This window comes from Anolis carolinensis, chromosome 3, assembly GCF_035594765.1.
Source record: "Anolis carolinensis isolate JA03-04 chromosome 3, rAnoCar3.1.pri, whole genome shotgun sequence".
Classification (NCBI taxonomy): Eukaryota; Metazoa; Chordata; class Lepidosauria; order Squamata; family Dactyloidae; genus Anolis; species Anolis carolinensis.
In genome coordinates, this window is record NC_085843.1 from 134455561 (window position 1) to 134481021 (window position 25461).

Below are 25461 nucleotides of genomic sequence, written 5' to 3' on the forward strand. Positions count from 1 at the left end.
CATTTGTATTTTGATTCTGTAGCCCACTTGTCGATGGATGTCCAGAATCAGCAGCATCCACCGCGGTCCTTTTTATCCTGGGCGACGACTGAGCCAGTATAGACTTCGTTTTGGTTTCATTCTCCATAATGCTAATGGATTAGGTGCTCTTAGTTCTACTCCTCAGCTGAGACCTCTCTGGCTTGGTTGGACCTGCCGGTAGTTACACTACCGCCAGCACAGCTCTCAGTCATCATTGGAGTAGTTAAGCCCCCCCCCCACCACCACAGCAAGGTGGCACCTATTGGGGGGGGGATGCATTGGCCGGGATTGGGTTCCATGCCAAAAAATCTCAGCTGGCATTTGGAAACAATAGACATTGACAAAATTATGATCTACAACTGCAAAATGCCACCCTACTGGGATCTGCGCACATCATCTGAAAATACATCACACAGTCCTAGACACTTGGGAAGTGTTCCACTTGTGATTTTGTGAAACGAAATCCAGCATATCTATCTTGTTTGCTGTGTCATCCAATAATAATAATAATAATAATAATAATAATAATAATAATAATGACAATTTATTCTTATATCCCACCCCATCTCCCCAAGGGGACTCAGGGCGGCTTACAGAGGGACCATGCCCAAACAATATAAAAATACAACAGTAAAAACAAATCCAAACACAGCAATAAATACATCAAGAAAAAGCATACAACAACAACAATTTTAAAACAATTAAAACATGTTCAATGCCCTGGAGTGGTATAGTTGGTACTTCAATCTTCAGACTAAGGGCAATGGAATAAGGTTAACATGGTGCAATGCATTATAACTTCTAGTGGAATGGTATAGCGATAAGGTGCAAAGTGTTGGAATAAAAAGCGGTAGGGGCTCACTTTGATGTTCTTCTTAATTAAAAATGGTTTGAAAAAACCTGGTTTTCAGATCTTTCCTGAAGGAGGTCAGCATGGGCGCTAGTCTGATTTCTTTCAGAAGAGAGTTCCAGAGCCGGGGAACCACAACCGAAAAGCCCTTTCCCTCGTCCCCACCAAAAGCGTTTGAGATGATGGCGGGAGTGAGAGAAGGGCCTCCCCAGTGGATCATAAAGTTTGTGCTGGTACATAATAGGAGATACGATCACAAAGATAGGCAGGGCCTGAACCGTTTAGGACTTTATAGGTAATTACAGCACTTTGAATTGGGATCGGACATTTATCAGCAGCCAGTGGAACTGTTTCAATAGAGAAGTAGTCCTCTACCTATAATTTTCTCCAGATAACAAACTGGCCGCTTCTCGTTGGAGTTTCCGAGCCGTCTTCAAAGGCAGTCCCACGTAGAGTGCATTACAGTAATCCAATCTGGAAGTAACTAAGGCATGGACCACCATGGCCAAGTCAGGTTTCTAGAGGTATGGTCACAGCTGGTGCACATGTTTTAACTGTGCAAAGGCCCTCCCAGCCACCACCAACATCTGAGCTTCAAGTGTCAATGCAAAGTCTAGGAGTACCCCCAAGCTGCGGACCTGTGTCTTCAGGGGGAGTGTGACCCCATCCAACACAGGTTGCCACTCAATACCCCGATCGGCCATACGACTGACCAGGAGGACCTCTGGATTAAGCTTCAGCTTGTTCACCCGCATCCAATCCACCACAGCGGACAGGCACTGGTCCAGAATGCAAGGGGCTTCCTTGGAATTTGATGGAAAAGAGTAGTAGAGCTGGGTGTCATCTGCATTGCCTGGGCATGGTCGACTGTCTCCGCCGTACGATGGTGAACAATAAACACACTGACAATAACTGTTTTTGGGTAAACTGGCCACAACATTTTTATTGGTTACAGGAATGAAGGGTTGGCTGCCCTGCATGGGTCCCGGATCAAAGATCTGACAGCCCCTTGCTGCCTGATCCAAACGAGTCACGGCGCAACTGACACCTGGCCCGGTAGTCGGTCTCCAGCGCCACCTGGCGGTAGCTAAAATATCCCCTCCCCCCTGATGCCAATGAAAAGGGGGGGGTGGAGTATTTTACGAGATCCGAGACCCATGTCACATGCCAACAACAGTTGTGACAAAACAATGAAAAACATGAAAGCAAGCAGGGTGGGCGGGATGGCAAGCTGCAACCTCCGAATGGCTGCTGAAGAGCCTCTTGGGGGCGGAGCCTGGTGCGGCCCCGCCCTTGGAGGGGCGCTGACCAATGGCAGCCCAGGAGTGCTGGCCTGCCATTGGCCAGTGGGTGCTGGCGGCGGGAAACTTTCCCGCCGCGCCGAGGGGGCTTCTGGGAACAAGAAGCCCCCCAGTCCGCCGCCATGCTGGGAGGGAGGGGGCGCCCTTCCCAGCAATCTGCAGGGCCCGGTAAGTCGGGCCCTGCCCTTTGCCTGGGCATGGTCGACTGTCTCCGCCGTACGATGGTGAACAATAAACACACTGACAATAACTCTTTTTGGGTAAACTGGCCACAACATTTTTATTGGTTACAGGAATGAAGGGTTGGCTGCCCTGCATGGGTCCCGGATCAAAGATCTGACAGCCCCTTGCTGCCTGATCCAAACGAGTCACGGCGCAACCGACACCTGGCCCGGTAGTCGGTCTCCAGCGCCACCTGGCGGTAGCTAAAATATCCCCTCCCCCCTGATGCCAATGAAAAGGGGGGGGGGTGGAGTATTTTACGAGATCCGAGACCCATGTCACACGCCACAAAAGGAGGGTGGGGACCCCCCACTCTCCTTGCCGCCAACCCTACCTTCCGTAGCCAACAAAAACGATAACGTGAATAACAATGCGTGTAACTGGATACCGCTTGCCCCAACGGTGGGCCGCGAGGCGCTGCCATGCAGCTGTCTGACGACCTGAGTCCTCTCCCACCTCGCATCTTGATGCGAGAGTCCTCATCAGTCCGTCCAGTGCCTAGCGGGTAATTTAGTCTTCCTGTGGCGGCCACGGCGCTCGGTTCCTCTCGACCGACCGCTGCTGAATGACGCCATCTCTCTCCCTTCGACTGATCTCCTCGACTCACGGCGGCGCACCTGAGGAAAAGGAGGAGAGGGGCCGGCAGACCTCGTAGCCTCCAGGAGAAGGCCAGGTCTGATGTATGACGAGTAAGCTGCCGATTTCCACCTCCCCATGGCTTTTATGATGTCCACTGGCACACCTCCCACCGCTGCAGTGGTGGCTGCTCCTATCCTGAATGAATGCCCTCCGTACTCTGCAGCGGGAAGGCCCAGGCCTAGTAGGGCGCTGCGGAATATCGCCATGAACTGGTACCTAGATAGTGGGGTACCATTGCGATGGATGAAAAGCGTTCCCGGGGATGACTTACGCAAGTGTAAATATTCAGAGAGTGCCCTGACTGGACATAACCGCCCCGGTTCTAACCCCTGGATGTTGAGGGATGCCCCTCTTCCCCCTTGATCAGTCTTGGACTGCCTGATTCGAATGACCAATGAATGATGCCTGATGGAAACATCCCTGAGCTGTAGTGCCCTCCCAGAACCATCGGACTTGGAGTCGGCCACCACCTCCCCCAGTCTCAGTGCCCCGAAGAAGGCTGTGGTATAAGCTGCAGTGAAAAGTTTCACCTCATAACGTGAAGCGCAGATTCCCTTCAGCGACGAGATGAGCCTGCTAAGAGTGTTGTAGGAGAGGGGGCGTCTTCCATCTTTCTGCTTCGGCGCCCGTTTGCTCCATCCTCTCAATAACTTCCTTGTTCTGTAGTCATTGCATGGGTCTCCCCATCCAGCCGCTTTGCTGTGGAAGGCGATGCCTACCAGTTGCCGCCGCATGGCGTGTGCTGAGACGTTGGCCCTCCTCTGATGAATAATGAAATGTAGCACCTCGTCCTCGTTGGTTGGCCATCTGTTGCCGTACCCCGCTTCCAGCCTGAACTTGATGAATGTAGTCATAGCTGCACGGTAGGCCCTCCTGGTCGCGGGTGCAATGGTTAGCATCAGTTTTGACCAGGCTTCTCCTCTCCAAGGGTCCACAGCTCCTGTGGGAAAATGGTGGGCTGGAGATCTGCTCCTGGTGCTAGCGACCGAAACCTGTCGTCCTGGAAACGGGACAATGCATCCGCTACTTCATTGTGAACACCTGGAATATATTGGGCTAAGAAAGTGATGTTAGCTTCCAAACAAGTTAGTACAAATTGCCTTACAAGCCTCATGACCCTAGGAGATTTTGATGTTTGTTTGTTGATGACCCTGACTACGGCCTGATTGTCACACCAAAATCGTACTCTCTTGTTCCTGAAGTGGTTGGTCCAGGTTCGCACGGCCACTAATATGGGAAAAAACTCAAGGAAGGTGAGGTCCCGCAGTATGTTTCCTCCCGCCCAACTGTCCGGCCACCTGGCCGCGCACCAGTGCCCTTGAAGAAATACTCCGAAGCCGCTGCTGCCCGCCCCGGTGACACCACTTTGCAGGCAAAGTTGAGGTGCCCTAAAATGGCCTGCAATTCTTTGAGTGTGACCTTTTTCTTGCCGATGGCCTCGCACACTAATCCTTTTAGCTTGGTCAGTTTGTCCTCCGGCAGGCGGGATACGCCCCGAATTGAATCTAATTGTATACCTAAGTAGGTGATGCTGGTTGAGGGGCCCTCAGTCTTTTCTTTCGCCAATGGTATGCCAAAAACCATGGCCATAGCCCTGAAAGTCCGGAGAAGGTGTCCGCATTCGTCACTGTCCCTGGCGCCCACAAAAAGGAAGTCATCAAGGTAGTGAGTAATAAACTTGGAATGAGCAAAAGTACACGCCACCCATTCCAAAAAGGAACTGAAGGTTTCAAAGGCAGCACAGCTGACTGCGCAGCCCATGGGCATTGCTTTATCAAAATACCATTTCTCATTAAATTTGAATCCCAGCAAATTGAAGTCCGCCGGGTTGACGGGGAGTAACCTGAATGCGGACTGGATGTCGCATTTTGCCATGAGGGCGTGTGGACCTTTCTCAAGTACTAAGTTGACAGCTTGGTCAAATGAGGCATATTTGACTGAACAGAGCTCAGGGGGGATGGCATCGTTGACAGATGAACCCTTTGGATAAGATAGATGATGGATGAGGCGGTATTCGCCTGGCGCCTTCTTGGGCACCACCCCTAGCGGTGAAACTCGAAAGTTCTCGAGAGGTGGCGCCTGAAAAGGTCCTGCTATCCTGCCTGCCTCCAATTCCTTGGCAATTTTGTTGCTAAGGACCTCCGGCATTTGCGCCGCCGATTTTAAATTGCCTGAGGTGAATGTGGTTCTGGGACATTGTGCCGGTATGTGGAAGCCACGGGAAAAACCCTCACTTAAAAATGGTGCTGCAGCCTTTAAGGGATACGCCTTCAGCCATGGCTGCATGGCGGTGAGGCGCACTGGAGTGAGAGCCAGTGTCTCAATAGAGTCGCGGGAGTTACTTGGTGCGAGCGGAGCTGCTCCCGCTGGATGCTGCACCTTCTTTTTTGAAACCGGGCTGTGCACCAGCCCGGCCTGATCGAAAGGGCTGCCCGTTGCTGCCGTACTTCCCGCAACTCATCTTGGTGTGACTTCCCGAGCAGTATTCACAAACATGGTCGAAGCGGCAGCGTGCCCGTTGGCATTTTCCTAGGTTGAACTCCCAACACACCGCCCACCTGCTGTCCTTCCTGCCCCAGCCGCGGTCTGACCTGCCCGCATCTGACTTGCTTTTTATGCTGGGTCCGACTTCGGTGAGCCATATGTCATGGTTTTTGAGGTCCCATCTAACCCTGGCGCTCTGGGACGCTCTTTTCTTGAAGGCCTCGTCATAAGCAATGGCCGCTGCCTCGCCTGCCATCCTCCTAGCCTTAATAACCGTCTTTAGATGGTTTGCAAGGTGCCACGCCCGGTCTGGAAAGGACGTGGCCACTACCCCAAGGTATTCGGAAAAACCGGCCATCCAGTTAACAAAGTTCTGTTCCACCGGTCTATCCTTCTCCCCTTTTTTGTGCCTGCTTCTTTGATGGGGTTCCCTACCTTCCTCCCCCTCTGGTTTTATAAGTGAAAAAATGTCCACGTAATAGCCTTTTAGTATCTTGCTGATGATGCGGGGAGACAGGTGAGTGCCAGGTGGGTCTTCATTGTCCTGAAAGGGGCCCGGTAGCGCCGGAGCAGGAGCCTTGCGCTTGCCCCAAGCACCACATGGGGCTCCCAACGCTGCCGCTGTCTCAGTTCTGTCCCTGATGGCCCATTCGGGGAGTCCCGGCACAAGGGCCGCTGTCCTCCAATAGTTATCTCTGTCAACTAGGTCAACACGGGCATACTCACTCTCCGCGGAGTCGCTGTCTGTAGTGGTCTGGCAACATCTCCTTGAGGACCTGCGTGACTTCTTACGAGCGCTGCCGCCACTCCGTTCGGTCCGCTCGGTAGCTGCTATGGATTCATTGCCGCTGTATGCCGGACTGATCGAGGGTGTCCTGGAAACGTCCTTGTCTCTCATGCGTCGCCTGCCCCTCGGTGCGTCCCTTTGCGGGGATGCTGATGCCCTCTCCGACCTTTGGTAAACTCTCGACTCGAGTTTACCCATTCTATCAACCAGGCGGGCGAGATTCTGAGATATCCCTTCCAGCGCACCCCCATCCTGCTTACCAGCACGTTTGGGAGCCGCCTTGCGCGTGGGTGCCTTACTAGGTGTTTTTCTTCTCGCCTCCCGCTCCGCAGTTGCCTTGCTCCTGGGCGGCCTCACTGTTCTAGCCGGTAACTCCTTTTCAATTCCTGCTGCCGCCCTTGTGTTCCTTTTTGGCGCCATTGCCCTTCCTGAAGAGCCTCTTGGGGGCGGAGCCTGGTGCAGCCCCGCCCTCGGAGGGGCGCTGACCAATGGCAGCCCAGGAGTGCTGGCCTGCCATTGGCCAGCGGGTGCTGGCAGCGGGAAACTTTCCCGCCGCGCCAAGGGGGCTTCTGGGAACAAGAAGCCCCCCAGTCCGCTGCCATGCTGAGAGGGAGGGGGCGCCCTTCCCAGCAATCTGCAGGGCCCAGTAAGTCGGGCCCTGCCCTTAGTCTCCATTATTTAGGCACTAGATAATACTTCTGTACTCGTGTAACTATATTCTCTAAAGAATCTTTGGAATGTTTTTCATTGGCTTTACAATAAGTTACCAATCTAGCTACTACATATCTTCCACAAAGAAGCTGAGAGTATGCCTCATAAGCCTGTAAACACACACAAGTTTCTCATCTCTCCTTCCCTACTGGAGACATCAGTATCAAAATACACTCAAAATAAACTTGGCATTACAATGAAGGGGGCTGTTTTGGCAGCCTTTGACCTCATTTCAATATCCCAAATTGTCATCTATTTCTCTCTAAGGCCCCTTCCACACAGCTGAATAAAATCCCACATTTTCTGCTTTGAACTGGAATTTATGGCAATGTGGACTCAGATATTCCAGTTCAAAGCAGATATTGTGGGATTTTCTGCCTCAATATTATGTGTTATATGGCTGCATGGAAGGGCCCTAAGTGGAGGTACCTTCCCTAGATAGCTCCACAAGCAGAATATTGTTGTTTCAAAGGCCTCCCTCTATTCTATTAAATGCTTTTAAAATGCCGCTTTTGTATATTGGAAGAAGACTATTTTCAAATTTATTCATTTTCCCCTGCTTTTTTTTTTTTTTTTTTGCATTTCAGCAGAATATGTGGCTCCAGAGGTCCACAGCCAAAAATATAAACAAAATCCTGGCCCCCAGAGTTTCTGCATTTGCCTGCCATTGCATAATGAAGACATCTAGCTATTTCTGCTCTGTTCTTTGCTTAATAATAAAAAATAACTGATCTGAAACGGAACCTTCCCTCTGCATGGAGAAGGGATGAATTAAATAATAATTATATTTTTCAGAGAAACAAGATAAACCACTTAGGGCTTAATTAAACATTGCACACAAATGCATGACACAAAAACAAATAAGAAGTCCCTTGTTGGCCATTTTTGAAAGATGGATGGGCATGATATGAAGTAGAAAAATAGTGAGAGGAAAAGTACTTAACTCTTTCTACTTGTCAGTACACAACTCCAAATCAATCCCATACAAAACAGTTCTTTTTATTTATTTATTTCTCAATATGTTTTTGAAAACTTTATTATAAACATTAGAGTTCAGTAAGCCTTTTTTATTTTCAAATGAGATCAAGCACCTATCAACTCCTGGAAGGAAAACAAGGCTCCATCTACAGTGGTATTCTGACTTGCACTCCTGATGGATAGTACAGGCATGCAGAAGACTATAATGTCTGGTTCAAAAAGTAGAACACCCCATGGCATCTTCTCTATTGGTTGTGGTTGCCCACCAACTAGAACCAAAGCAGAGTTGGGCGGAAAAAAAGATCCCACCTAAATATTTGAAAAAACTTCCTAAGAGTGAAGGGTGCTGGAAAATGGAGCAGACAGGTTAGTAAAGACTTCTGTGGAGGTATTTAAACAGTTGTAGGGCCCTTCCACACAGTCATATAATCCAGAATATCAAGGCAGATAATCCACAGTATCTGCTTTGAACTGGATTATCTGAGTCCACGCTGCCATATAATCCAGTTCAATGTGTATTTTGTACAGCTATGTGGAAAGAGCCATTGATAGCCATCTTTTTGTGACTGATTTAGTTGTGTGTTTTATGGCAGAGAGTTAGACCAAATAAGCATTTAAGTGATTGTAGTGATTTCCAGCTCCATTGCTAATTCTCATCCGATGGGCTGCTGCAGTTCAGCGCATTTCTCCAAGAACAAAATAAGTCATTCATTTGGATAGATTGGGCATGATGGGAGCTTTGTGAATGCTGAAGGAGCTTTTTCACAGTTCTAGGGTTGAACTGGATTTCTTTAATCCACATTCTGGTCCAGATTATGTGGCTATGTAGAAGCAGCTTCAGTCATTCAAGATTGGGATTACTATTTCTATACTCAGTTGCTTCCTACCCCAGGCTACTGAAAGGTATAAACCATCTGCCTATAATGTTAACTTAGATAATTCTCAGCAATCATTGAACTGCTAATTCTGGAGTACAATTACAAAATATTTTGTATCTATGGATCAGGTATTGTCCATTGAACTTGTCATGCTCCCACATAAGCTTTTATTTTTTCTTTGTCAAGCCTCAGTTGTCCTCTTAGTTATAATGGGTTCAGTTCTCTTTTTATAGTTTTCTGTGGAAGGGAAGCTTAATTAGACCCTGTTCCTTTAAGACCTCCCCCCAGAGGCTGAGATTGCAATCCTCCAGTCCTCTTCAACAGCTCCTTTGCAACCATTTTACTTAGTCAAAGGATTACAGGAGTCTGGAGGTGACAACATATGATTTAGACTTGTGCGATTTTTAAATGATGTTTTTATAATTGATGGTTAATTATCTGTTTTAATAGTATTGTTTTTATAACTGTTTGTTTTCGGCATCTAATGATTGCCGGTTGTGATGCCGCCCTAAGTCGTCGTCCCCTGGGATGAGTAGGACAGGATACAAATGTATGAAATAATAATAATAAATAACATATTCCATTTTAAAAGTTTAGGAAACTCCAGTTTAAAGTTTAGGATACTCCAGTCTATGGTTTAAGAAGACAAAGTGAAGAAAATAAGCTCAAGACTTGGAAAAGCAAGCTTAAAGTATTAAAGAACCAGGTCTGCAGTTTAAAGAGGCGTTAACAGAAGACAAAGCCAATAAAAGACACAGAAAAGAGGCCATAAAGCAAGATCTCTTCAATAGTAATCAAGAGAATTCTGAGTTTTCATGTGTTCCTTTAAAGTATTTGTTCATTAGTCAGACCCTGGGAAAAATTAGAGTTCTGAACTTTCATTTTTTAAAAATTGTTGTACATTTTAGTTGTAAGTTTCCAACTCTGTTCTTACTTAGAACTGGGCACCTGAAAGTTAGCTTGAAGGGATAGAACAGAGCTGGTATCTATACTTCATTCACTGAACAGAGAATACACCTTGGTCTTGAGAGTGCCTTTTGTATCTCCAGGATCAGACATAGGTAAATGCTCTCGATGTAACTACAACTATCCATTCTTCATCACAACCTACAGGAAGGCATTTCAAATACACTGCTTATCCACATGTGGGTGGGAGATCCTCAATCTCCACAAAGTTTCCAATCTAAATAATGTGATGATGGATATTTATTTGTTTTTGGGGTTTTTTTTGTATGACTAAAACAGTTGTTTTGTCAGAAATCCAGAAGGCATTCCTGAAAGATCGTATTTGACTATGAGAAGATAGAAGTGGACAGAAAAAGGATTAGAAAGGCAGTATCTAGACATCTTGTTCAAAAAGAGAGTTCTCTTCCATCTCAATATAGCTCACACTTCATGAAGTCTATGCATGACATTTTGCTTGCATGGACTTTATTATAACCTCTTGACTCAGCTACAGATAGGGAGAATCTAGTAGGATTCAGAATGTTTCTGGCTTCCTCTCATGGAATCAAGAATATTGGATTGGATTCATAGAGCAAAAAAACTCAGAACCCTCATGCCGGTCTTCTTCAATGTTAGGGACACCCTTAAGGGGATTTGAGGATGCTCTGATATTGTGAAAGGAACAAAAGAATACAAATGCATCTTTCGTATATCTCTTCATTTCTGTAGCTTAAGGCAGTGATTCTCAACCTGTGGGTCCCCAGGTGTTTTGGCCTACAACTCCCAGAAATCCAGGACAGTTTACTAGCTGTTATGATTTCTGGGAGTTGAAGACCAAAACATCTGAGGACCCACAGGTTGAGAACCATTGGCTTAAGGAGATGGTATTAAAAAGCAGAGGAAATAGCTATAATTTAATAAATTCAAATAGTTGGAAAAAGAACACTTTCCCATGTTTTTAGTTTTCTCATTGATTGTAACACCTTATTACATTAGTCTGCAAACCATGAGCACTAGAATACTATGTTCCTCAGAAAAGAGATGAATTGTTTGTTGTTCTTTTTTAAAAAAGAAAGTTTAATTCAGATTTTAATTTAAACCAGATTTCCCTCATTGTTCACTGTGTGGTGTGGTGGACAATATAGATATGAACTCTAGAAAGCACAGTAGTCTATAATTTAGAGAATTTCCATCAGCTTCTGAAAAGGTCAGAGAAAGACGTAACTCCTTAACCTTATTTTATATTTATTTGCCTCACTAAGCGGTATATAATATCTCTTATTTCCTTATAATGGAGCAAAATATTCAGAATAGTGGAAAAATACTCCTTATCTTCCACTTCTATGCCTTTTATTGTTTCTTTAATATTCTTTAACACATAGCCCATTGGTGGTTAATTAATCAAGCAGCAGTTATAAATTGTTCCAGTTGCTAAGAAATGTTAAGTACAATTAGAACATGCTGTATGATGCAATGTAGACTTGCCAAATGCTTTTTACAGGCTATGCAAATTAATGAGTTGGGATGGTGCATTTCAACTATATTGCAGCTTTACTCATTTTTATCTATATTATTTAACATAAACTTAGGTTATACTTCCATTGAAAATGAAACGCTTCATTACTTTGCTCTTTACATTATTCATATTGTATTATAATTGAGCTCCAATGGCTTAAACCAGCACAGAATGAATTACATATTATACAGCATTAGTTCAAGACTGCAACTTATGTTAGTGGGAAAATAATTTTCAGCTACCGCTCAGTGGGACTTTTTGTTCATAACTTTACAAACATTATTTGCTTTTGCACTTATCATAAGGTTACATTAACCATGGCTAAGGACCGGTTCTGTTAAGCGGCATAACAGAATACATAACTATTATGTGATATATTTCTGTAATATAATTTTCTATTCTTCATTTTTGCTTCATTTCTTCAATAAGAAATATTTATTCATGTGAAAAAATAATAAGACAAATGAGGTACCAAAAAGTAAGTTTCTTACTAAAATGAATCAGACATTGGAGAAAGTGGTTCCATCTACACTGACTATTTAATGTGATTTCAAATTATTATTGAAGAAAATGGTTTTACTGTGTATATGATAACTGGGAAATTCTGGAATCAGTCAGTGACTTGAATGGATATTACACAAGCCAAGAAGCACTGATGTGCATTAAGAGCTTTCTTCAACTCATTCATAGGTCAGTTTCAAGGAAGCATCTAACTTTTTTTTTTCAAATTTCTGTACCCATTGGAAAGAGTCCCCTAGCTTCTGAAGGAGATAGCCACTTGCTCACTTCTGGCCCTTCCACTGCACATATCTGTAACAGGATACTAGGCAACTTAGTAAGGTTAATTTATTATTAGGGAGAAAGTTGACATTGAAGGCATTCACACTGTAGAGTTATAGTAGTCTGACACACTTCAACTTTCATAGTTCCATCCTATATGACCCTGGGATTTGTAATTTGTTTCAGCTCCAGAGCTCTCTATCAAAAAAGGGAGAAATATCACACAAAACTACAAATCCAATAATATAGCACTGAGCCATGGCAGTTAATGTGCTATAATTCTGCAGTATAGATACAGCTATTGATTGGGCAGAGACAATTTTTTCTCTGCTTGCTAAACTAAGAGTTCTTTAACTCTGGTATCTCAAAAGAGTAGCTGTCTAGAAAAAGCAGTATTCGTGTATATACTATGTGGATATGTTGGTTCACACTAATGTTTCCTTCATGTTAGCATGAAAAAGATGTAGGCTGACTATAAGGCTTCTAATAATCTTATTCGCATCCTTGATACCATTTTATTCAATTAAGCATGTTACTTCTCAAGAATCAGCCTCTACAGCCAGTAGCTTTTGCCATGGCATCACCTTGTGGAATTACTGCTATCTCACAGTCTATACAGCCAAATAATTGCAAAAGGCTACTTATACCCACAAAACTTACTAAAGTAATATAAGAAACTATTCAGAGAAGGTAAGTATGCTGCACATTTAAAGAGACGGTAGAATGGCAGGAGGGGACTATGAACAAGAAAACCATAATAGTATTTCCAGACTTCAGTTGTTGCTGTTTTTTAAAGGGAAAGATCATTGCACAAATTATTGTAAAATGCAGGCAAGTCTTGAAAAAAAATAGGACGAAATTGCAAAAGTGATTTGCAATCTGACTTTTTGCATGCACATTTTTCAATGCCTTGGGAACTTTAGCAATTATATCAAAAAAATGTTTTACTGTTATATCAAAGACAGTGGATGTAATACAACCCAACAAATATTGCAAGGTAGATTCCAGCAATACATGGAGTGAGAGTTGCCAGATGTACAAGCTGGGTTTAGAAAAGGCAGAAGAACAAGAGACCAAATTGCCAATATCCACTGGATAATGGAGGAAGCTAGGGAGTTTCAAAAAACATATCTTTCTGTTTTATTGACTATTCTAAAGCATTCGACTGTGTGGATCATGATAAATTGTGGCAAGTTCTTGGTGGTATATATGTTAAAATATTTACATTGCAGAAGAGATGCAAGACGGCAATCTGGGAAACCAGCTTGAAAGCATCTGGATAAGAATCAAGGGAACCGGGACTCAAAAAGATCTTGCTGTGGGTGTCTACTACAGACCTCCAAACCAGGATGAAGAACTTGATGAAGTCTTCTGTCAGCAGCTCAACAGGCACAAAGAAGAGATATAGTAGTCATGGGCGATTTTAACTATCCTGATATCTTCTGGGAAAGAAACTCGTCCAAAAGTACAAAGTCCAACAAATTCCTTGCTTGCCTTGCAGACAATTTTATGGTCCAGAAGGTAGAAGAGGCAACAAGAGATTTTCCTACTTCTCGCAGGGGGTTGGACTGGATCGCCTGTGAGGTCTCTTCCAACTCTACGATTCTATGATTCTAAGTCATTTGTCTCCTGAGAAATCTATATAACGACCAAGTAGTAACAGTAAGAACAGACAACGGAACAACATAATGGTTCAAGATTTGGAAAGGAGTACGGCAGGGGTGTATACTTTCACCCTATCTATTCAACTTGTATGCAGAACACATCATGTGATGTGCAGGGCTTGACAAATCCAAGGCTGGAGTTAAAATTGCTGGAAGAAACATTAACAATCTTAGATATGCAGATGATACCACTCTGATGGCTGAAAGTGAGGAGGAGCTGAGGAGCCCTATCACCAAGGTGAAAGAAGAAAGTGCAAAAGCTGGGCTGCAGTTAAACATAAAAAAAACCAAGATTGTGTCAATCAGACTGGTTGATAATTGGCAAATAGAGGGAGAAAATATGGAGGCAGTGACAGACTTTATATTTCTAGGCATGAAGATCACTACAGATGCACACTGCAGCCAGGAAATTAGAAGACGTTTACTTCTTGGGAGAAGACCAATGACCAACCTTGATAAAATAATGGAGAGCAGAGACTGGCAATGAAGGTCCACATAGTTAAAGCAATGGTATTCCCTGTAGTAACCTATGATTGCGAGAGCTCGACCCTAAGGAAGGCTGAGTGAAGGAAGATAGATGCTTTTGAATTATGATGTTGAAGAAAAATTCTGAGAGTCCCTTGGACCACAAGAAGATCCAACCAGTCCATACTCAAGGAAATGATACCCATCTGCTCACTGGAGGGAAAGATATTAGAGGCAAAGATGAAGTACTTTGGCCACATAATGAGAAGATAGGAAAGCTTGGAAAAGATCGTGATGCTGGGAAAAATGGAAGAAAAAAGGAAGAGAGGTTGACCAAGGGCAAGTTGGATGGATGGTGTCCTTGAAGTGACTGGCTTGACCTTGAAGGAACTGGGGGCGGCAGTGGCTGACAGGAAGCTTAGTGTGGGCTGATCCATGAGGTCATGAAGAGTCAGAAGCGCCTGAACAAATAAGCAACAAAACAACAATTTCTATTAATATTAGCACTCTCTAATTACAGTTATAGTTCAATCTACTGAGTCTATTTCTTCCCTCTTGCTTTTTTCTTTGCTGTTACTCAATTTAATTTAAATTATTATTATTATTATTATTATTATTATTATTATTATTATTATTATTATTATAAATAAATAATAATATTGTTTCTTACTCGTTTCTCCTCATGGCTCAAAGTGGGTTACAACATTGCTAAAATGCATAATCAAAAACACAATCATTTAAAAACACTGTCAAATACACATATTAAAATATATTTTCATAAAAACATATTAAAATACACAAAACAAAAGTTAGACGTAGAGCAAAAGTTTAAAATTCATCATTAAAACTATCTGGGTGGGTCTGTTAGAAGAGATAGGTCTTCATTTGTGTTTTAAATTTTGACAGCTGATCTTGCTGTTAGAGCTCTACTGCCAGGACTTTCCACAGTTGTGGGACAGCCGATGAAAATGTTCTCTGGGTGATGGTCACCAGTTGGGTTCTAGCAGGTTGGAGCAGACGCCCCCCAGGGGACCTCACTCTTTGGGGTTGCATTGTATAGGAGAAAACAATCCTGTAGGTAATCTGGACCCAAACCATATAGGGCTTTAAAGGTCAAAACCAACATCTTATAGTTTTTCCAGAAACTAATTGGCGGCCAGTGGAGTGTCTTTAGAATTGGTGTAATATACTCACTCCTAGATGTTCCTGTAACCCATCTGGCTGCCATATTTTGAACCTACTAGAGATTCTAAACTTGGTACAAAGGAAGCCCAATATAAAGTGCATTGGAGAAGTCCAACCTTGAGGTTACCAACGCATGCACTACCATCTTAAGGTCCTCCAAATCTAGGAAGAGGCACAATTGGCATATTAGCTGATGCTGATAGTAAGCACTCCTGTCCATCACAGCTACCTGGGCTGAAATATGGAGAGACAGAATCAGGAGCACTCTCAAGCTGTTTATACAGTCTTTCAGGGCAGAACAATCCCATCCAGAACTGGTTGACAGGCCTCCATCCCCAGACTAAGACCAGTTTAAAGCCCTAAAAACAGAAAAAATAATATTAGTATTAACATTAAAATAAGACAAGTTGTGGTAGTTATGTCTTGAAAGTATCATTTTGCAGGGAACCTTTTCTCTATAAGAGAATATGTGTTACCTCCAAGCTCTCCTCCAAAGGGATATTGCACTAGCATTTTCTCAATTTCAACAAGATCTCACCTCAAATTTTTTATGTTTTTTTAACAAACACAGTTTCTAATACCAATATTGCCTTGTGCCTTTTTTCCCTATTTCCTTGTAGAGTCAGTTCAAAATACTAGTGTTCAGCTTTAAATCACAACTTGATAAGAGTAAATTACTGACTGTGTTCTCACTTGTGAGCCTGCCCATTCTTTTGGGTCTGTAGCCAAGGCTTGCTTCCGCGCCCTTCTCATTCTACCATGAGAAGTCAGTAAGCACTTACATGAGACAGGGCCTTTGTCATCATTGCAGCTAGAATTTGGAACTCCGGTTCTTTAAAAAGCCATGTGCTTCCTCTACATTTGTCAGTGATCCACTTCTTTTAACAGTTGCATGGAAGAAGGAATTTCAGCTGATGATCAGTCATGTTCCTTTTTTCACTTGGCAACTCTAGCTTCTTCCCTTGTTCTTATTTTTCCTCACAGTGTCTTTGAACTTTTATTCTGAACGGCTTTCAAGGTACACCTTGAGTCCCCTTCGGAGTTGAGAAAGGTGGGGTAGAGGTATCGTAAATAAATAAATGCTAGGCTAGTTCTTGCTGACTATGTTACTCTGGTGGCACAGTGTGTTAAAGCACTGAACTGCTGAACTTGTGGACCAAAAGGTCCCAGGTTCAAATCCCGGGAGCAAAATGAGCGCCCGTTGTTAGCCCCAGCTCCTGCCAACCTAGCAGTTCGAAAACACGCAAATGTGAGTAGATCAATAGGTACCGCTCCAGTGGGAAGGTAACGGCACTCCATGCAGTCATGCCGGCCACATGACCTTGGAGGTGTCTACGGACAACGCTGGCTCTTTGGCTTAGAAATGGAGATGAGCACCAACACCCAGAGTCGGTCACGACTGGACTTAACATCAGGGGAAAACCTTTAACTTATGTTACTCTACTCTTTTCTTTCAGTCTCAAATATGTCTCATCTTTTGGTTCAGGTATGATGTTCTTTATTTCACTATGATATTACATTTTTTCTGTGGTGTTTGGTTGATTTTAGGAATTTGATAATGAAACACGCTGGACATTTTTGTAAATAATAAATATAGTATATGAATATAATGCCATACAGGAAAAACACTATCAAATTGACTGTGCAAAACTTCATTTGTAACTCTTATGTTAGATCTAATGTGTTAGATACATATATACAAAGTGATATTAAGAATCACAATGTGCAGCCACACAAAAAACTTAAGATTCAAAACACTGACAATTGACTTTTGAATGAGTTCTGTATGTGTTGTAAATCGCTCTAGGTTTCCATTGTGGGTGCCGTTTTCCTCCCAAAAGGGCTGGGTTTGGTTCCCCCAAAGGATCCTAAGGAGGATGGTGAAACTGAAATGGAAAGATACATTTTCCCCAAAGAGGGCAGCGAGGGGGAGAGAAATGCCTGGCTGGATGGCCAGGCAAGGAAGAAGCCCCTCCAGCACATGGATGGCCCAGAGTGAGACAGGCAGAGACCACACTCACATTGAGACTTTAATGTGGGCAGTTCCAGTATTCTGAAGTGTGCTGAATTCTGGGAAATGTAGTTTAGGGTGGGGCCTTTTGAATCCTCTGGCATTGCTGACATGGAGGTAATGCAGCACATGCATTTTAAAAGTAACTTCTTCAACTTGGAAAGGGAAAACCCAAGCCCTGCTGAGCAATACAGCATCTGTGTTTTAAAAAGTAACTTCTCCAACTTGGAGAGGGAAACCTAAGTGCTGCTGACCTAGAAACAATGCAGCACCATAGGATCCTATTGTTCTGACCCAAATCCCAAAAGATACAAAAGACAGTGATCCAAGTCGAAATAATTTCTTTCCCAGGGATCCTATGGTTTTGCATCAAACCCCTTAGAATACAAGAGACTGCTAACAGCTGGGCAATGAAACAGGATGGGAAACTTCTGATGGTTCCCATCACATCTGTTTTTCATTTGTAAACATGGGAGTAAAGTATGATAAGAGGTAGGACTGCTGAACCATGTTCAGAGTTCCCTCCTTTTTTGACATTTCTGCCTCTTTTCAACCCTGGAAGATGTGATGAGCTCTGTGCCTTTCCATGCTTGAAAAGAGCCTGAAGTGTCCTATGAGGGGGGAAATTTCTCAATGTGATGAGGTCAGTTGCTGGAGTTCCCTCCTTTCAGGGCACTTCTGCCTCCTTTCAACCTTGGAGGGCTATGGAAGCAGTTTAACTCATGCGATGAGCTCCATGCCTTTCCATGCTTGAAAAGAAGCTGAAGTGTCCTACGATTGGGAAATTTTTTCAATGTGATATCGTGGAATGTAATGAGATGGTTTGTTAGTGTAGTATCCTTCATTTTGTTAGTTTTGGCCCAGCTCTCTAATCTATGAAGATCATTTTGAATTCTGATCTTGTATTCTGGAGTATTAGCAATTCCTACCATCTACAAACTTGGTAAGCATGCCCTCTAAAACATTCATCCAAGTCATTAATAAAGATGTTTTAACAGCATTTGGCCTAGGACACTTATTCGTGAGCACCCTTTGGATTTGATTGCTTAACCAATTAGAAATCTACCTAACAGTAGTTCTGTTTAACCCACATTTCATTAGTTTGTTTGCAAGAAACTGGGGAGAGGGGGCTTCTCAAACCCCTTACTAAAATCAAGATATGCTACATAAACAGCATTCCCTGCATCTACCAAGCTTGCAACTTGATCAAAAAAGAGGTAAGACATGACTTATTTTTTATAAATCCATATTGATTTTTAGTAATCACAGCATTCATTTCTAAGTGATTGCAGACTGCCTCCTTAATGTTCTGCTCCAGAATCTTTCTTGGTATTGATGTCTAGCTTCCTGGATGGTAATAGTTTGGGTTTCCTTCTTTTTCCTTTTTGATGATTGGGACAACATTTTCCCTCTTCTAGTCTTCAGGGATTTCTGTTCTCCCGGGATTCTCAAAATTATTGATTGGAGGAGGGCGAATGTGGTCCCTATCTTCAAGAAGGGAAAAAAGAACGACCCAAACAATTACCATCCGGTCAGCCTCACATGGATACCAGGAAAGATTCTGGAAAAGATCATTAAGGAAGTGGTCTGCGAACACTTAGAAACAAGTGCAGTCATTGCTAATAGTCAACACGGATTTACCAAAAACAAGTCATGCCAGACTAATCTGATCTCTTTTTTCGATAGAGTTACGAGTTGGGTTGATACAGGGAATGCTGTTGATGTAGCCTACCTGGATTTTAGTAAGGCCTTCGACAAAGTCCCCCACGACCTTCTGGCAAACAAACTAGTAAAATGTGGGCTAGACACAACTACGATTAGGTGGATCTGTAATTGGCTAAGCGAACGAACCCAAAGGGTGCTCACCAATGTGTCATCTTCATCATGGAAAGAAGTGACAAGTGGAGTGCCGCAGGGCTCCGTCCTGGGCCCGGTTCTGTTCAACATCTTTATTAACGACTTAGATGAAGGGTTAGAAGGCACGATCATCAAGTTTGCAGACGACACCAAACTGGGAGGGATAGCTAACACTCCAGGAGACAGGAGCAGAATTCAAAACGATCTTGACAGACTAGAGAGATGGGCCGAAACTAACAAAATGAAGTTCAAAGTGCAAGATACTTCACTTTGGCAGAAAAAAATGGAAATCAAAGATACAGAATGGGGGACGCCTGGCTAGACAGCAGTACATGTGAAAAAGATCTTGGAGTCCTTGTGGACAACAAGTTAAACATGAGCCAACAATGTGATGCGGCAGCTAAAAAAGCCAACGGGATTCTGGCCTGCATCAATAGGGGAATAGCGTCTAGATCCAGGGAAGTCATGTTCCCCCTCTATTCTGCCTTGGTCAGACCACACCTGGAATACTGTGTCCAATTCTGGGCACCGCAGTTGAAGGGAGATGTTGACAAGCTGGAAAGCGTCCAGAGGAGGGCGACTAAAATGATTAAGGATCTGGAGAACAAGCCCTATGAGGAGCGGCTTAAAGAGCTGGGCATGTTTAGCCTGCAGAAGAGAAGGCTGAGAGGAGACATGATAGCCATGTACAAATATGTGAGGGGAAGTCATAGGGAGGAGGGAGCAAACTTGTTTTCTGCGGCCCTGCAGAGTAGGACACGGAACAATGGCTTCAAACTACAGGAAAGGAGATTCCACCTGAACATCAGGAAGAACTTCCTCACTGTGAGGGCTGTTCGACAGTGGAACTCTCTCCCCCGGGTCGTGGTAGAGGCTCCTTCTTTGGAGGCTTTTAAACAGAGGTTGGATGGCCATCTGTCGGGGGTGCTTTGAATGCGATTTCCTGCTTCTTAGCAGGTGGTTGGACTGGATGGCCCATGAGGTCTCTTCCAACTCTACTATTCTATGATTCTATGATTCTATTGCCAGCGGTTCTGAAATTAGTATGCCATAAAAGAATCATATTTTATTTTATTTTTGCATTTATATCCTGCTTTTTCTCTTATAGGTTCATTGTAGCTTTTCTACCTTATTCTAAGCTAAGTCAGGCTAATAAAATGACTGGTCATGAACGGGTCTAAGAGCTTGGTCTGTGTATGATATTTGAAACTATTTGAAATCTCTCTTTCATTGTTTCAAATAATAGTCTAAATAATGTTATGCTGCTATGACTCAACAGGACTGCTACATAGACAGTGAAAAGACTGCCCACCTAGGAATGTCCTAGACATCCATCTACATTCTGAAGTAGATTACTTGTCTTAAGAAAATTCCATTAGCCTTCTCTCCCACAAACAATACTTTCTGCTAATCGTATCATAGCAAATCTTGCCTTAAGAAATAGTAGCAGATAGTTCAGAGAAGAGAGTATGTGATACTGTCCTATTTTGAGGAAATGCACCCTTACTACTTCATTATACTGGATGGATATAAGAGCAAGGAGAGAGTAGAGATGTAGAGAGTAGAGATGCTTATTATGAAGACTGTATACAGTTCAGAAATTAATGTACACAGAAAACCACACTTTTCTGCATAGATTACTCTGTTTCTGCATAGATTACTCTGCAGTGAAAGTTCTATTTTTCCCCCCATCACAATTGTCACCTACCAGTTTTGTGCATAATCACTCCCAATTGCAAAGATTCCTGTTAATCCAGGATTCTCTTTATCACAGTTTCCAAACTCTTTAAAAACATGTGTTTTTTTTAAAAAAAAAAACAATTTCCAATATTGTTTCACATTGTTCACATTTGAAAGTAAGGATAATGATCAGAGGCTCCCTCCCATGCATTTGTAATGCTTTTAACAACTTCAGAATATGGGAAGCTAGGCTGTGAAATGTCAAACTCTGGAATTAGCTGATGGGTTTAAGGAATAGGAAATACCTTTTAAAATCTTTTTGAGATAGTCATAAAATCTTTCAAGAGAACGCCACAGCAGTCGCTCTGATGGTGGTGCCTGGAGTTGTTAGTTAACACATAATACTTGTTTGCTTTTATGTTTGTTTGTTTTTCGTTCGGCATATGGCCATTATTTTTTCCCATTGGAAACTTTTTAAACAATACTCCTTTGAAAAAGAGGTTAATGACAATGTAAATGCACACACAGCAAGATGCCATTCCATGTTCTGGCATCCTCCAATTAAGTTCCATTGTGCTGTTTAGTTTTTGAGCCAATTGTTTTACAATGAAAATTTTGAAAGATATGGAATGAAATCGATGCAATACCCTCTGGCTAACCAAGGCTCCATATTATCTGAGGTTAGCCAGAGCTCAGTTAACCGGGGCTCTACTGTAGATAATCATTTCAATAATTTTATATGCTTTGCTTATGCAAATAACATATTTTGTAGTTATTCATCATCAACATTTTAAAATGAGTCTGCAGCATTTATTTTAGTCTTCAAAAATAATTTTATACCATTCAATGGGTTCTGAGGCAGCTCATAAAGCCATGCCAAATATTTTTTGGTTATAGTGAAATGTAACTCTTCACTTCTATAATCTAGCTTCATCGTTTCCCCTCTTAACTTCAAAAAAAATTAACTTTGAAAGAATGAGACGATTTTTTTGTTCTCAGTAGTGTTTTGTCTGAGGTTAAAAATACTTTAGAAGAGTTAAATCCTAGATTTAATGAACAAAAATTCTTGTCCTGCTTGGTAAAGAGTCTTCTCGTCTTCAGGAAACACTTCTTCATTGTTTTATTTTACAACGATTTCATCAAATTCTCATTGCAAAATGAATTGCTCACAAATTTGCCATCCAAGTAGAAACCTAACTTTAAAGTCTCAGATTTTGTTTTGCCTTACTCAGAAATTTTAATTCATTACTGAGAACCAATTTTGAATATAGATGTTACACAGAAAGCTGGTATTGTCATTCCGTCATACTTGCTGTGAAAAACAATGACAGATTAAAAAATTGAACCAAAAAGGTCAACTGAACATCAGAGTTTTGAGGCAGAGGATTATTTCATTAATTTGCTATACTATTCATTCTGTAGATTTCTTCTAATGGTGCCAAAATAGCCTGCTCAAGCTGAAGTTATTCCTATATTTAAAAACATTTGTTAAGTTGCTACATTATTTTTTGTAATGGTGATACCCCCTCTGTCAAAATGAATGAGACCAGGATGTATGGGATATTATAAAGGGATCCTGCTTCACAGTTTTCTTTATAAGAAGAGAAAAACAGAGAATTTGATATTAAATCTAATTAGCTGAAGAAGGACATGAAGAAAAAATATAGAGAGAACAATTGGAAGAAGAAATGAAATGTAAGATAAAACCTTTCTTGGAATAGACAAAAAGGATGGATATGTGCATTAAAATCTGAGCATTGTGCTTGGCAGGGGATCCTTAAGTAACCAGAGTCCTTTTCAAATGTCAGGCCCTTTTGAACTGAAGGCTATTGTGTGTTGGTCCTGATGGTTAGGAGCATTGTGGCTCTCTTTAGTTTCCCTCCTTTATTTTTTTTATTACATTCTGGAACAAAAAGTTGGGGAAGGATAAAAATGAAATGAGTTCCAGAATCAATGCTGACAACCTCCATGCATTCATTGTGAATCCTGTGATCTGCTCAAATATAATGTATAATAAATAAAGTGATTCAATTTAGTGAATTACCTCATTTGAATTTTTAATGTTAATGGTAATAGCTTGAGGTTGCTATTCCTTTTATATTTTTTGAAACTGACATTTCAGGTACTGGACTGCATCCATAAATATAGTTGACTGAGTTACTGCCTCATCACGTTTTCCATCCAGCAGGCAATGCTTTTTCTTGTACTGAAAAACGGTTCTTCGGAGATTCAGCATTAGGGTCTCTTCTGATCCTGCTACCTTAGATGTAGCCTAAAAGCTGCATAGCAAGACTTCTGATGTATCTACTTTGATTTGTTTTTCAAACAAACACTTCATATCTGCCAACTAGAGTCCAAACCAAAATAGTGACTGAGAATAGCCAGACAGAAATCCTTATAAATCTACTTGAGATGGCTAGCAATATATCTGATTACTTTTGCATAGCCAAATCCAAAGGAGACTTTACAGTATAACTCATACAAAAGATGTGTCCTTCCTATATTCCGGTTTCAAATTAGAATGGTAATAAACTTATGGATTAAGCAGCAAACCAGTATTTTTTTTCTCGTCCCCTCTGTTTTGATTAACATTTAGTCTGCTGGAAAGTTCAAAATAACTCAAAATGACCACTAACTATTTCATGATGTTTAGAATGTTCCTACAGAAAATATTGGCTATAACCTTCTCTAACATATTACAATATGACAACTGTCAGTTTTGTTTCAAGCTACAAACTCTTGAAGGAAAATCAGTGCCTTTAAGCAGATGCAAAAGCTGGGTTCTTCTTTCTGTCTCTTTTTTTAAAAATAAATAAATAAGGGAGTTGGTGATAAAATGAATTATTTTGATCTTATGCATTAGTATTTACTGCTTAGATTTTGTCTACAGTATGTAATAAGATACTGTGGCATTTGCAGTCTCAAAAAACATTTTCAGCACTTTTTTTTTCTTATGCCAGGTACACTTTCCACACGATTGGGAAAATGGCAAACATACAAGATATGTTGACTTTCTGTTTATTTTTCCCCTGAATATCATTTCTTTACAAATCAATTGCATCTTACTGCTGCAATCTCCTTCTTTTGACATACTTGAAGTATGGCAGGTGAGGGAAATTGTTGTTTTGGCTGTATGTGGCCCTTAGGGGATATATGTGTGTGGGTAGATAGATGATAGATAGATAGATAGATAGATAGATAGATAGATAGATAGATAGATAGATAGACAGACAGACAGACAGACAGACAGACAGACAGACAGAGGTTCAGGGGTCTATAGGAGTCTTATTAGAAAGAGTCTGCAGGAGTCTAGTAGTTTCAAATAGCCACTAAAGTCACCTAAGGGATCACAAGTCACTTCCAGGAAGATCCTTCCTATATGTACTGCCATGGTTTGCCAGAGAATTGAAGAAAATAATTATGACCCTATAACTGTTAGGTTATTTATTTATCGTGTCAAAAGCAGACCAAGCGTACAAGTTGTAATGTATTTGAAAACACAAAAGTTAAAAACTTGACATTATATGAAATGTCCTTTGACCAGTAGCTGGCCACTGGAGTGCCTCTGGTGTTGCTATAAGAAGGTCCACCATTGTGCATGTGGCAAGGCTCAGATTGCATTATAGTAGGTGGTCTGTGGCTACACTCACCAAAATATATGGTGACAATTGTTATAAATACTGTATATAGAAAGTTAATATTGATGCTGCTAGCTATGTTCTAATATGGTGCTGTTTGTCTTAAGCCCTTACTGACTTTTTTCAAGAAAAAACAATTAAAATCCATTGTCCTCACTGAGGCAGAACTTCAGTTTTGTGCAATGTATTAGTATGTGAACATATAATATTCCAGCTCAAGAGTAATATTCCTCATCCATGATTCACTGATGTATGAACAAGCTGTATGGATTACTGAATTTTCATGTTGCAGTTCAGGTCACCGTCTTGTTAAGCTTAAACACAACATGGACATTAGTGCTAAACTAGCTTAATTTAAATCAGATGTTTTTGATTTCTTTGTGCCTGCGCTGGAAGAATAGAATGAAGGGGAGAACATATATATTACAGAGGAGTACATGTAATGCTAACCATAGCTCAATACTATACTGTAACTAAGCCATAGTCATTAACTGTGGGTTCACATACCTGTCCAAGATAGAGAGTAGAAATAAGTCCAAGGGTCAAAGAGATTTCCACCCATATGCAGAGGTCTTGAATTTTTTGTGCAATACATATCCATCCCACTGAAACCAATTATATTCCATGTGCTACATGGAGTAGGAACTTGTGTGTGAACCATTGCAGAGTCTACAAACAGGAGTAGAATATGAGTCTTCATGACAGTAATGTGCGAATCTATAGATCAAAAGTTCATGAGCATTTAAGCTTCTTCCTATAAAACAGTTTGTTGATCAAACAGACTACAACTGAAAATCTATTTAACTATTCATTCTTTAAATTTGTTTCTATTCAAATCTGAGATCACCA